The 13,544-nt window shown below is 32.4% G+C and overlaps 1 long non-coding RNA gene across 1 annotated transcript; it reads left to right on the forward strand.

Moving 5' to 3' along the window:
- Positions 1–1,379: 1,379 nt before the first annotated feature.
- LOC129971097 (uncharacterized) lies at positions 1,380–11,821 on the forward strand. The gene is made up of 3 exons (XR_008784758.1): positions 1,380–1,446; positions 4,414–4,636; positions 11,632–11,821. It is a non-coding gene; the product is annotated as an uncharacterized LOC129971097 (long non-coding RNA).
- The last annotated feature ends 1,723 nt before the right edge of the window (positions 11,822–13,544 follow it).

Raw genomic sequence — 13,544 nt, forward strand, 5'->3', positions numbered from 1 at the left:
CCTCCAAATGATGTTGCTAAATATATCCAAAACACTTTAACCATTACTTGAATATTTCGATTGTTTACAATATATTAACTTTAAGGTGAATTTTAAACAATCATTAGATAATGCTCAACTCTCTACAACCATTATGAAATGGTAAACACTTTTGCCGACGAAACTGAATTTCTCGCCGACGGGGGGGGGACAAGAGGCTGCCGACAGGGGGGCAATTGTCCCCCTGCTACCGTCGCCTCTGGTCTATACCACAAGAAATATAGCGAGATTATAATTCTTCCCCCTCCAAGCTCTACTGTAAACGTAATATTTTCTGTCGAAAGCGTTCTCCATATATATTATAATCCCATGTTGTCACCTGATTGAACCTTGATTATTCTAGAAAACCCATTTAACCCATTCTGACGTGCCTTGCACCAGAGCTGGATGGATTTTGTATTCAAAAGCTTATGGACGGCAACAAGCCATGGAAACCGAACAAGTGGGCTTCCTCGCGTTTTTTTGTTGTTTATTAAATAGTCAGATACTTATGGGAACTCCTGGAGTCTGTACGCCATCGGTTTGGTACAGTCTACTTCTTAGTTGCGTGGTCTGCTGGGTTTAAATGCATTTTAACAACCAGCACTCGCCTTCTATTTCCTAACGACAAAAACTATTAACGATTTTGAAATGTTTAACTCGCTATATATGCCTTTCAAGGATCGACCATTTCAATGATATCCAACAATTACACCTTTCTCGAGGTCAGACAGAGCTGAATTTCGTGGCTAATGCCATTACTGGATCCTACACGATATTTAAGTATAGAAGATGTGACGTCATCATGACGGCAGATAATCTCATTTGCATGGGTGTCCAAATACTTTTTGGTAGATAGTGTATAATCTCAAGTTCTGTTGTTTGAAATTGCCTTCTGGATTGCTATTTGTGCTATTAAGTATTTAGTATTTATTTATTATTACAATTTTGTATTTAACTCATCTTTTTGTTGTTGTTGTTGTTGATTTCAAAATTCTTTCTTAAATTCTAAAAAGTCACGAACATAATAATAGAATATTACTCTATCCTGGAGTTCTTTACCAGGGCTTCAAACTGATCTGCAATAAAAGAATTTAAAAAGAAATATAGTTTATAGTGCGTATTTGTAAAACTGGAATGAAATTCTTAGAATTAAATGGAGTTATTTATCGCAACTTAATAAATAAAAAAAATCCATATTGCAAAGGCTGACGAAATTTTAATAGCATAAAAAGATTTCAAACAATCATGATTAGAACCTGGACCCATAGCTTAAGGAGTTATGCTCCAGTCCATTGATTTGAAGTGAAGTAGATTATAATTTGCAAAGATTTTTGGTATAGTGATATCTCACTTCGTGAGAATTCTGAGTCGGAGAGGGTTCCGACTGCCTTAGGATTGAGACAGACTCCTGTTAATCTGATAAAGGTAATTTTTCTCCTGCTTCTATCGCAAGTTGTTTATTATATTCGGTAAATATAAATATCATTACTATGCGGATGTTTTCTAGTACTTTGCTTTAGGTTATAAACTGATAATTATAGACCATTGCCGTTCTAACAGTTTTTTTTTTTTTTTTTTTTTTTTGCAACCTAATTTTTCTGAGGAGTCAATTATTTCATAACCCTGTAAGTATTTTGCTGCAAATGAAAGTGAATAATGTTTGACGCTAGTTTTTAATGTTTCTGTAGTTAGTTATCTATGGAATATTCATTCTCAGCCAGCGTATAATATGTATCCCCGTTTGTAACGTTTTGTCACGCAATTTTATTGAATGCCAAGTTGGTAATTGTGAGCCATTGTTCTGAAAATTAATTTAATCTCGTTTTCGACACTTTTTGGACGTCTTTTGAGCATTTACTCTTCTACTCTTCTTATTTAAGCGAAATATGTTGATTAAGCTCCAATTATAACAATTGCTTTATTGTTGAAGAATTTTTAATTGAAGTTCGAATAAGAAATTTATCAATTAAAAGTTTCAATGGCATATCCCGACAAACAATTTGCTTGCCATTTGGGTCACAACCTTTAAGTTCAAAACCTTTATGGCTATATTAGTATGTGCAATATTTAGTTCGCAAATGCAAAACAATCGCTTTCTAACTGCATTTTATCCCTACACTATGAAATCTGAAACTATAGAATTACGAGAATTTGAACAATCGAATTCAAACGTATTCCGACCTATTTTTTAATGAAACTTCTAATTTCTCAAAGCATATTTCATTTCTAATTGTTTATTTGATTTTTTTTTTATCTCGGTTGGTTTTCTCTTGAACTGTGAAATCTATACTTAACAAGGAAGTGTATATATTTGTGCCGGAAGTTTACAGGACAGCCACTAAAACTATCAAATTTGGCACAGGTATACTTTATAAAATGAAAATGTTTATCTCTAAGCGATTTTATGAAACTTTAATTGCATACTAAATGAAACTTGAATTTTCTTGGGTGATTATTTCCTGAAACCTTGAAGCAAAAATTTAGTTTCTGCGTCTTTTTAAAATTTAAAAGATTGTCTAAGGAAATGTTATTACCATACAATTTTTCTGAATTTTGACAATATTTAAAATAACTATTAGTTTTTCTTACATTACATTATTGTAATGATATTCAAACCATTTGTGTTTCATCAAATAGCAATCGCATGACTTCCTTCCATTTCTGAAAGCTTCAGGAAAAAACGCTTCTACTAATCCTGGAACAAACTGTAATTACATTACCTTAAAAGATAACTTGAAATTTGATTTAGAATACTCGGAAACTTAATTTTGAGAAACTTAATAAACATTTAAACGATATCATGGAATGCTTCATTAGGAACATGCTTCAGTTGAGGACAGAATCATGAGCGTGAAGTTATATTTACGAGATTCAACATAAAACGAAAGCAATATTTCCAGAAAATCCATCAGTGGTTAGTCTGCAATACTCTCCAACCTGAAAGCGCCTGTATTCGTCATTGAGAATTGAAAGTCGCCATCCTTGGGGTATCTGAAGATGGAATGTTGCAGATATTGTTTTAACTTGAAAAATTCGCCTGAAACTATAATGTGAGCTTAGTAGCTTCTCTAATGCGTTGAATTCAAAGATTTTATATGCAAGCGTAGTGTTAATCGTTTAAGATAAACGGACCAAAACGAGCCACTCTGATGTCGAAAATGCAATGTATGGTTACAAGGTAAAAATACCGCTAACTTTGTTAATTGCTCAATTAATGTAGAAATTTTTTGTGGAGTTCACATTTCAAAATTATATATTTTGCAATTATCCATTGCATTTTGTTCATGAAAAATTTCAATCTTAAATGAAATTTCATCTAGGGGCAATTGAATGATTGGATTATGTCGTATCTAATAAGTTATGCTTTGCGTTTTGATGGGTTTTAATTTATCATGCCATTTCTTCTAGCTTATTATAATCGCTAAATTTCGAACTCGAGTTTTTGATGAATTATGTTTCAGTCCTCCACGAGTTCGGAAACTGTCTTTAGAGATGTCTGTATTTGGCCATAATCGAAACGCGTTGAGCTACAACAATGAAACGTAGCTCAAAATTTTAAGAGCTCGATTAAATTTTGGCCATAACCATTCACAGAACATCTGTTCGAGTACAACACAATAGCTATGAAGTATAAAAAGGTAGACGCTTGGTATTTGGTACAATTTTAACATCTAAATTATCTGTGCCAAATTTGAAACTAATCAGTCAATGGGTTGACTGTCAGTAAGTATATTTGCATGTGATAAAAACTCAACATTTAATAAGATGAAATCTGGCATGTGATTTTCGTACCAAAATTGGATTTCTAACAATCTTAATTTCGATCGACAAAAAATCCTTATATTCTCGGTTCACTATAATACTGAGGTACAAAACGGTCATATGCGGACATCAAATAAAAATAAATTCGTGGTTGTCATGGCCTTAACAATGGTTCACAATTTAAATGCTAGGGCAGGAGGATAACATCTGTATTGGGGAGTTTCTTGAAGACGCTTCGGCATGTTTTGTCAAGCATTTGTTCCACATCAAAAAAACTGAAACTGATTATCTAGCATCAACTCAACACCAGTAAGCTGTCTTTTAATTATTTATTAAGTTTCGCAAAAGATGATGAGTCTCACTCGTGCATCGAATTACTGAATCTTTAATCTGCAATTAAGTAAAAATATAAATCTAAAAGGCAAATCATTAAAACGCTTCACTACCCAAATGCCCTTTTCATAGAAATTAAAATAATGCCCCAAATAAGTTGCATCATCTGATTAGCAAAATAAATCACTGTCAATGGTTTTATAAACTGAGATCACTTGAGGGATCATATCATTTTCTATATCTTTAAGTTGTGAACAGTTTAAACACGTTTCATTTATATATTTCCGTTCTTTTCAGGCTATTCAATTTGTCATCTCATCTGCTATTGTCTGGATACTTGGTGAGTCGAGAAAATTAGTACGAAAATGTCGGAATTTTAGAAGACTTGCTATACAAGAATCGACTAATGACAGACGCAATGGAGGCTGACTTCCGTAATTATCTGCTGGTGCAATTAGAGTTTCAACAAGGATAACGCTGGATCCGAGATGCGTTACGCCAGTACGGGACTTTTACAAATGTAAGTAAATTGAAATATCATTATTTTTCTTAATTTACAATTACTTCCTCTCAACTTTTAAGCTTAAATGATGAATGTTATATTTTAAGCAGCTTACTTAAAATTGTCTCCTGAAATTAATGTATTCAATTGCTAATACTATTTATTGACAGTAAAATCATACTAAGTATATTAATAAATGAGTTTGCTGCATGTGCTTGGTAGAAGTTTTAATTTTTTTAAAATTGCGATTCCATGTTCATTCATACTTTCTAACGTATAAAGTACTGTAATCGTCGAAAAATTCAAATTCGAGATTTTCACCACCCCGATTATGAATAACACGAAGTTTGTTCGTCTGATACAGTTCAAAAATATTTTGAGACAGACTGGTGAATTTGGACTACGGTTTTTACGCAAGATTTTTAAATTGTTGCCAAATTATAAGCAAAATCCGTCCTAAAGAAATCTGCCCTGCTGCTTAAATAAAAATTAGCACTAACTTCGAGAGTTCAGATGCAACTTGGTACATATTTCAATAGACTAGTGTTGCTTTAAATCTAGACATTAACAGAGCTAAACTAAACTTGGTACAGGCTTAATATCTATAGTATAGATGTCCATTAAATTTTGAATTAAATCTATCACGGGGTTCACGTTGGTCGGTCAGTCTGTAATTTCAAAAGCATGTAAACATATCTATACTTGTATAAAGCTCAGGTGTGTGTGTGTGTTGGCGCTCTACAGGTCAGACCGTTTGACCTACAGCTACCAAATTTGGTACATGTATACCTTGGAGGTCGGGAATGTTCACCTGGGGACCATTTTTATGAATTTTTAATTAAAATTTTAATTAAAAACTAACTTTCCCGTCAAAAACTTTTCATTTTCCCCACCGCCAAATGAGTAAGGCTTCAGTTTTTTTTTTCCTACTCTAATTAGGCTAGGCTTAAAATGTTTTCGACTGATTATTTTAAACGATTCGTTTTATTTTCTTAGTGTTTGATGTATTTAAAATTAAACATTGTTAATTAATCGATCTGGCCATGAATCTGAGAAAATATTTCGACAGATTCTTGAAATATTACCTAAATTAAGATATTCTTTAGTTTAAACGCTCAGTGACTGTTTTCAGTAATCAAAATACAAAAAATACTTTGTTTCAGTAAAAAATATTACTATATTAATTGCAGATTAATCCTTTCCACTTGTAAGTATAAATTCTATGGGAGCTAACAGAAAATTAGATACATATTACGTTATGATTGAAGGCCTTTATAATATTATGAGTGAATTATGACTATCCAAAATTTCAAGTTTTAAAATATTTTGAAGCAGCTATTAAAGTAATTGCATAAAATATTTATTAAAATTTTAGTGAACATTAAGATTGAAGAACCGGCTGGTCGCCAAAGGCGGCTAGTATATATATATAATATATATATATAATGGTTTTGGGTCAAACCGATTTCAATCGGTTGGAATAAATGCGCCTAAAACGCATTAGTCTTTCGGGTACTATTAACCGCATGCTAGCTATTAATGGGGACACCGTAACATTCTGACGAATTTAGGATCACACGATAAATTCTTTATTGAAATGAATATTTCATAATTGAACACCAAAGCCATGGAACATGTTCTCTGGAGTAACACCTTTTTAGAGTATGTGAGAGTTTTGGTGCCCACTTCGACTGGCTCTTATTTGCACGGTTAAGAATATATTTAATTCTTCAGTGTTGAAATAAGTTATATATTGTGAAGCAAGATACTTAAATTTACCGCTATTCCCAATAATTTTACTCAACTAAAGCAGTCTAGCCAATTAGCAACAGGCTGTTTCAGTCATAAACTCTACTTAAAATCATCCTTTCAGCATTTTTCAATTTGTTTATAAAATTAAAGTTAAATGTTTCAAAACTGTCAATTAAAATCCGAAATGTGCTCGAAATGGTTAATGGATCTGTTGCCATCTAGAATGTTTTTAACCAATTGAGTTCAGGAGTAAATTTACGCCATCTAAGTCAAATGCCGATGAAACTGCTCATGCACTCCACTACTTCAATTACACGCAGTGATGTGCTCTTTCATACATAAATTATGAGTTTAAAATGGATGCGGCTTATTTAATATTGGGCGCCTTTCTTCACCAATTGGGTCACCAGGTGTAAAACTCACAAAATTCAGTTAAATATTTGTGCTTTGGTCTCTTAATAGATTAATCAAAATATTAAGCTTTAAATTTACAGTTCCATAGCTCACATTATAGAAGCCTTACGACATTTTGTCCATCGTAATATCTATTTTCTGTCATCTCCAATTTGCCGTAAGATTTAAATTTGAATTTGAAATGAAAGAGAACTTTAATAAATGCGAACTTTTTTACTAAATCCAGTCATTTTTAATTACAGAAAATCGAATCTTTCAGTATTGTAAGCTTATATGTATCGGAGAATATTTTATAATTCAGTGAACTTCTGATTCGTCAAATTCAGTTTTTTCTTCAAAAAGATTTGAATGCTGCAAGTGTTATTTCAATCGATAAATGTATTTCAGAAAATTATGAATTCTACGTTATACAGTTCTTCGATCCTGAAAATCATAGTCGGTAAAATTATCTTGCTTCTAACGGTTGTCTTCCGAGATCAAGCCTGATCTAGTTATAATGCTTTGAATATTATTTTAAGATTATCAACGATTGCATTATTTTAGACAATCGGCCTTAGAAAATCCGAGCCCTGAGTAGCGCTTTTTCGTCAAGACGATTCTTTTTTATAGAATAGGCATTCAAATTTCACTTAAGACAATTTAATTGCAAAAGTAATTGCAAAACTTAATATATTTTAATTGCAAAAGAGTGGAACTTTTAATAAAATAGGCTTGAGGCATTAATATTTAATGACTTATAGAATATAGGATCCGTATAAAATTTTTTAATGTAAAAATAAATCTGAGCGTAATTTATAGGAATATTTGATTCAAACTATATAAAATGTCTCAGACTAATTCGCGTATGTATCTAATAAAGTTGTAGAAATCAGCTGTTGGTCCCTGATTAGTGTGGATATCCTATGTATTAAGTTGTATATGCCTTAAATAAGATTGAATTATTGAACTGATAACCATTTTAAAACATCGTAGAACTTTTTCTCGTATTGCTTTTTTAGAAAATATCGCATTTCATGGTCTATTTCATACAAATGCTAAAAATCGCATTTTTAGGTTAAAATTTCAGAAAGAGTTAACTCGGTCTTTTAACTGGAGTTTTAGCCAGCGTAATTGCAATATGATAAATAGAACTACTTTTTTCTACGCACTTCATTTCTTTGTGAAATAAATTGTTTGAAAACATTTAAAATATTTTCTTAAAATTCATTAAAAGTAGAAACTTAATTTATAAGTTAACATTGGTATAATTTGATTTTTTTGAACTTTAAAATGATGCAGAAACCATTTGGGCTATATTTTCGGAAGTCATAGAGGAAAGATACCGATATTTCGCTTCATTTTCAGTTAATGAAAATTCTGATTGAAATTTGCACCTTTTCCCGAAGTAAAATTCCCACCCTCTAAAATGCGTTTCTGACAAGTTGACTAGTTCTAAGTCAAACGGTTTTGCATGTAGAGCGCAGATATATTAAATTAGCATGAATAGAATATCAAATACGGCGAGATTTTTCTCGCCCTGTATTTCATTTTCTGACGAAAGCCATGATCTTCAAGCCACAACTATTACGCCGATTTCCTCAAAATTTACTTTCTCATAAAGTATTGAAATTTGCAAAAAAAACTCAATTAGGGATTTCTCACGAATCTTTTCAGATATCTTAAAATCCACATCGCCTTTTTGGCATTTATTCCCGTTTTTCTGTGAAAGTAAATTCAAACGCTTTGAGCTAAAAAGATGAATTTGGTGTGGGACTTAATATCAAATTAATAGTTCTGTTCAATTTTGGAGAAAAAATCTAATCGGGGAAAGTTAGTCGAAGCTATCCGAGTAAAACGAGCGCAATAAATACAAAACTTAGAACCAACGCATAGTTAAGTGCAGCCAATGTATAGTCTAACTTAACGTATAGTATAACTTGGATGATACACAAGTTTAGCATCTAAAATGTGGATTCGGTTCAAATTTGGAATCAAATTCGTCTCCAAATTTGGCTTTTATCGATCTGTACTTTTACATGCATATCAACGCAATTTAAGTTCATATACAAAATTCTATTTCAGATTACATTTATATCTGTCAATTTTTTGTTTTAATCAGTGAGCAACCAGTGGGAGTAGTTTCACTATGTTTCCTTTCTAATAAGTGTTATTCCAGAGAACGTCACATGTAACATGTGTAATTGTATTTTAAGCATTAAGTATGTGTTATGTATATGCAAAAACTTTTTACTTAGACAAGCCACTTTGAAGCCCATATCGTTATGTCAATTGACACCCTTGGGGCCGGCAATGCTTTACTTGGAGAAATTCGAATTAAAATGACTTGCTTTTAACAATGTTTATTAAACATAACCGGAAAAATAACGTACGATAATTCGGTCTTTGTACCACTAATCCGAACTAATCATAGTCAAGTTCGGAGAACGCCTTGCATGGCATTAGTCTACTATAGACAAGAAATGCTAACTTTGACATCAGTTTGCCATTTTTATTGAATCCGACTTTTGTTCTTTGGCGAGTTTTTTGCCGATTAATCCTTGGTTTGAGGCAAAGAGTATTTGAAAATCGAATTTGTTGATGCAATTTTTTTGTACAGTTAGAAAGTCTACACTTGTAATCGCAATCACATGCCAAATTTGTAACACTCAAATAAAGTTTACACGTTTCTGAAAGTATGAATCGGCCAACTGTCAACCAAGTTGGATTTGGCTCAAGTTCATAGATGTTAAATCTGTGTACCGAAGTTAATCCATTTAGACCCGTCTTTGTAATTACCGCTTTAACTTAAATTCGAACAGACATCCACTGGACGGATTTTGTTCAAAATTTGACTGAAATCTACAAATCTCGTGTGAAAACTGAGTTTGTTGGACATTTGGAAAAGAGCCATACAGAATTATTTCGGATCCGAATTTTTATGGTGTCTTTGGGCTTTTTCGAATTCCGCGCCATAATCTCAAGTAAACTAAAGGATTCGAACCCGACCTTTTTCGTGATTTGTGGTTGGCAGCAACTGCAATGCAAATTTGGCTGCTGTTTAAACTCTCCTCATGTAAGTACTTTAGACGGAATATGCGAAGTGGTTTAAGCTCTTCGGTCGAGGCAGAAGATAAGTTAACTGTGGGCAACTGGTTTGTTGCTTCACCTTTTTTAAACGGTTTCTTTCAGTTCGTTTAAACTTTAGACAGAAAGGATGAATGGTTCGAATCTGTTGACCAAGATCTGGTAATGTTAATTTGAACTTTGATTTTAACATTTATCGTATTTTGATTGCACCAGTAATAAGCACATTGACTTTATACTTTATAATCAATAAGTTACTTTAAGGAAATTGCTTTCAACTTTATGCCTCCTCGACATAAAATTTCGCTGCTAAAATTTGGGTTAATTTACTCAGAGGAATAAGTTTTCATATGTCTAGCTTAAAGCTTTTTCAGTTCTGCCATATAGATTTAATGCTGGAAGAACACGGACGGACTGATATAATTACAAAAATGTTTATTTAATTCGATTTCTAAAATGTGGAGACTCGTCAATATCGAGTTTGAATTTTTTGACGATTACAATACTTTATCGATACATCGTATACGAGAAAATGCCATTTACGCCAAAGATTAATATTTAGTAACTATTGATCACCAATGCCAGTCAAAATATTGGCATATTTTGCCCAAGATTCAGTTTTATGTGAAAGTGTAACGTTTATTAAATGAGTTTGGAGAAAGCCAATCCAATTTTTGTTGGATGGAAAAGAAACTGGTGGTCTTTATATAGTCCAAGTGTCACCTGCTCCATGCCGCGCTTCAATTTTTAAGCTCTCAAAATATAAAATTTCGATATAGCCCCAGAATCACTCTGGAGTCATTTCATCGTTTTCCTTCAATTTACGTACATATCTAACCAATAAAAATGTTGACGGCTTAATGTTAAATGGCATTTTCACTTAGTATAAAATTTATTTTATAGATTTCGAAGAACTAGTCACGGTGGCTAGAGATTTCTAAAATTACAAGCCTATTGACATGACATTTGCCATTCGAAATTATTTTAACTGTTTGGTATCTAACTCTGTATACTGTGTACAGATGAGAATCAACTGGACGGAGTCTTGCAGAAATTTTCGCGCATACTTTCTACTTCATCGTCACTTACCTTCCTTCACATATAATTGTTGAACTTGGACGAGATTGAACTCCACGGGTGCTGAACTTCATTTTCAACCCCTGTATGAGTCTTGCTCTAGAAGTAGAGAATTTTTTCGATGAATCATATATTCAGAAATATAGAATCTTGGTTCGACTGAGGTCACAATTTAGCAAAACTTCATTTTTAGTAAGATTACATAGACAAATAACATTTGATATAAATGCGACGTTTATGGCGCTGCGTTTTTGAGTTATCACTTTTATATCCATAGGAAAGTACAGAACAGATAAAATCTCAATAGATTTATTTCGAAATTTTCCTTTTGTATTTTTCACCTTAAATGCTAATGCTATATACCAAATTTTATCTATCTAGCTCTTTACGTTTTGTAGTTATCGTATTCCTTTATGTTCGTATCGCATTTTGTAGAAATCTAGCGATATTTACAAGATATGTAAAGACCACATACCAAATTTCATCCACCAAATTCAGTTTGCAAGTGTTCAAATAAGATCCAAAAATGTTTTCCGAATACGGAATGGCTTAAAGCGCGGATTCGTTAAAATGTAGAGTTCGAATTTTTTGACGTTCACAATATTTTCTTATAGTTCAGACATGATTAAGTAATATTTGGTAAATTAAATTTTATCTCATTAAACTTTATAATACTTAGAGGTTTAAATAAAGTTATTTCTTTTTAGGGTTGTTGGTTCTTTCATTACTGAATGCATATAAGAATCTACTGCAAGCTGCTAGGAAGGAGGAACCTGACCAGATAAGTTACTTCAGGAATCTGTTATTTCTGTAAACCCAAGCTTGTTTGCTCTTCCCGAACAGATCAGAAAGTTTCTTCAGAAAATACAGCCCGGAAGAGCCCAAGGAATTGAATTTAACATGGTAATATTTTTTGACTTAAATTATAATTAAAAATATCTTTGAATATTTTCTGGATTATTTAAGAAATCTTCATAGTATGTTATCCAAAATAGGATGTTTCTAAAGATATAAAATTTGTGTGAAATGAGCATGTGCAATGAATACTTGAAGCGCTTGACTGACTCTAAATTCCCATTGTAGACTGTCTTAGCAAGTGCTCTCTGCTATTTGATCAGACTTCTGTGGCAGATTTTTTCCGAGTCTCAACGAAATTTCAAAAATCTGACATTGTTAGCAGAAAAACTGCAATTTTCTTTCGCAATTGCATGCGAAAGATCTTTGATACAGAAGCTCGAATGATTTTGATTCTTTTTTGTCCATTAGATGTCTAATTTTCAGTATGTTAATCGTTTTAAGTGTTGTGCAGTTCATTGCGAAGTAGTGTAGAAATCTTTTTCCAGTTCTGAAAGCTCGAAATACTTCGATTAACGTACGGCGGTTCAGCCTCTTCCCTCCCCCCCCCAAATCTTCATTCCATTAAGATTAGAATTCGAAACTAATCCTTCTATTAGTGGCTGCTCCGAATAATAGTATACAAGCCTCGACGCATCAATAAAACTATTGTTTGTGAAGAATACGATATCTTGTCTTGTGTTTTGATAGACCATGTAAACATAAAAACAAAAATTTGAAACCGTTTTAAATTATAGTTAAGTACCCGCAGCATACCTTTGAATAAAAGAAAATCAATCCAAGAAACTCAATACTTTGAGCACCGAAGAGTATTCAATATTAATTCGTCCGATTGAAAAAATTCAATACTTATGATATTGAGAATAAAATTGGCTTCATCAAGTCATCTGACTTTTTGCCTTTCAAGACTTAAGTCGTGACTCTTCAAGCAATAAATTTTAATCGCAGAGCCAAGAATGTGAATATGATGCATGTTAAAAATATATGCAAGTTTACACACGGTAAAACTGAATAAATGGCGACATTAATTTTGGAAATAAATACTCTGAAATTTATCAACTTAAAAACGAATATTAATAGTTAGTAGAAATTTGTAAATCGTATAATTTTTCCCTCTCGATTCCATTTTTCTCCTAGGAAAGTAATGCATCAGAATAGGAAATGCTATGCGTTTGTTATTAATTTTAAATTGTGAGAAAGTGTCCTGAATTACGGTTCTGAAATTTGAAGTTCAAAAATTAATATGGTGTCTACCACAGTAATACAGAAGTAAAGACATAGAATTAAGATGGAAACATAAATTTTCCGACCCTTTAACTATGCGCCTAATGCTCATCTTTCTCGATATCTTAATCTTTAAAACTTCAAATAACCAGTAACAATGCGTTTAGAGAACTGAATGTAAAATGGCAGGAACACAATTCTCAATCCACTCTTGCAAAATCCTTCATCAGTAACGTTAGATGCGGGGAAAATGTTTCATTTATATAAAATTGCAAATACTTCAATGAAGGAATTTTTTTCACCATTATATTTAATTCACGACCAAAATCTATAAATCTCTAATAAATTGCACTTCATTCTATCAATGTTGCCTCCTTTCTGGATTTATCTTCCTGTAGCAGAGATTGAAGTGAAAATGAATCGATTTTGTATTAACCAAACCCGTTTCACTAACTTTTTAGTACTCGGTGTTCATCAACCCACGTCGATTCACTTAATTTTTTCTTCCGATTCTCGATTTTAATCGACAAACATTCTTACG

Source organism: Argiope bruennichi, chromosome 6 (assembly GCF_947563725.1).
Source record: "Argiope bruennichi chromosome 6, qqArgBrue1.1, whole genome shotgun sequence".
Taxonomy (NCBI): domain Eukaryota; kingdom Metazoa; phylum Arthropoda; class Arachnida; order Araneae; family Araneidae; genus Argiope; species Argiope bruennichi.